Source organism: Propithecus coquereli, unplaced genomic scaffold (assembly GCF_000956105.1).
Source record: "Propithecus coquereli isolate 6110/MARCELLA unplaced genomic scaffold, Pcoq_1.0 Scaffold253, whole genome shotgun sequence".
NCBI lineage: Eukaryota > Metazoa > Chordata > Mammalia > Primates > Indriidae > Propithecus > Propithecus coquereli.
In genome coordinates, this window is record NW_012148097.1 from 775,849 (window position 1) to 777,823 (window position 1,975).

Sequence of the window (1,975 nt, forward strand, 5' to 3'; positions counted from 1 at the left end):
CATTCTGACGTTTGCCACAGGACATGTTGGCAGAGACACACGGTGGTTAAGTGGCTGGGGAGACAGGGGTGTGTGGGAAGGACTTTGTCTTTCTGCCACTCAGAATTGTGTTTAGATCCTAGCTCTGCCGTCTCCAAGCTGGGTTACCTTGGGTGACTCTGTTTCCCACTTTCTAACATGGAGAAAACAATACCTGGCTTACCTGGGGTGGATGTGATGGTTAGAGGTAATGAATGTGACATGGCTTACTTCTGATCTTTTCTCCTTGTCTCTTTGTTACCTTCCACATCCTGTTCTGTGGTTCCCACGCCCATGTTCTACTGCAATTGCTCTGGCCAGGTCACCAGGGCCATCTCAGTTACTTAAGTCACTGTCTCTGTCTCAGGAGCATTGGTTGACAAATTTCGTTCTCCTCAAACATTCCCTTTCTTGGCTTCCAAGAATCACACTTTGATTGCTTTCTTCTGCCTCACCAGGCACTTTGCACTCTCTGGTGTCTTCTCTTCCTCTCCCCTATCCTAAAGTTGTTGGTACTGAGTTTCTGTCCAGAATGCTCTTCCTCTGTACACCTTGCTGCACAATCCCATTCATACCCATGATGTTCATTATCATTTATATATTGGAGTGGCTACTACACAATTTGGGTTCAAACAACATACCTCAGTTGATCTCCAGATGGCAATGCTTGGACACCACGTGTTGGTGCCAGAAACCCAGAGGTTGTATCCATTCCCGTTCCTCACTTGCCTAGCCTGGCCTCAATTCCCTTCCCCTTTCTGGGTCCTGGGGTGTCAGAGAGCCAGCAGGTCTCCTGAGGGGAGGAGTCCAACCCAGCCTGGCCCCATTTTGGTTTCTGCTGACGTGGTGAATGCAGAGCCCAGATTTGCTGAGTTGCGTGTGCAGTGTGGACAGTCGGCCAAATCTTCATCTCCACGGTGACCATTAGTAGTTAGGTGGAGTCTTGACCCTGAGGGTTGTGACTCTTTCAGAGTTGGTTTCTAGCTTCTCATGGTTCCCCTCAAGGAAGGGGGCTCCCATCCAAATTGGGGAAAGCCTTCAGGATTAAAAATCCTCCCTTCAGGTACTTCCCCAGGGCCCCAGAGTCAAAGCAGTGTGAAAAGATCTGGTGTTAGTCATGGAATGTTATGATGTCACAGTGGACACTGGTGCCTTTGATGACTCAAGGCCTCACAGAGAGGCAGAACATTTGAGTCTCCCCTTGAGAGGAATGAGGCTATTCGGAAATATAGTGGCAACTTCAGCAGAAGATAGGGCCACACAGGGAAAGTGTTGCCTGTGCTGGGGACTCCCGGCTGGTCCAGAGTATGGTGCCAGCCGCTGTACTATGGTGCTGATGGGAAGCCTTTTTCAGCGATCCTGGAGTGAAGGCAGCCCCGTGTGTTAATGTTCCAGAAAGAGAGAGTATCGTCCTTCTCTCCTGATCCTTACGTGTCAAGGATGTTACAGATTGGTTCATGTACATGGCCACTTTCTAGGCTGGTTCCATGAAAGTTGGGTTGGGAGAGGTTCCAGGTTCACAGTCTCCTTCGTGTTCATGATGTATGCCATTTACCAGGAACTTCCAGCTTTCCACTTCCCAGGCATATGATATTGTTGCACCCCCTAGCCCTCTGCTGGTTGGGTGAGGCCATCTGATTGGTTTTGACCAATGACTTGTGGGCAGATATGATATAGGTCACTTCCGGGCAAGAGCATGCCATTGCTGGTCCTGGGTCCTCTCAAGCTCTCTTTTCCCTCTGGTAGGGAGTGACAAGGTTGGAAATGATGAGCAAGTCCTCTGCTGACCCATGATGGGCGTGTAACAAGAGTGAGATATAGAACCTTTGCTGTCATAAGCCACTGGCATTGTTCAGACTATTTGTTACCTAGCTTATCCTGACTGATACACACTCTTTCTCATCAAAGAACCTATTCTCTTGAATGGTATAGGAAGTTTTTATTCATTTTTATTTAT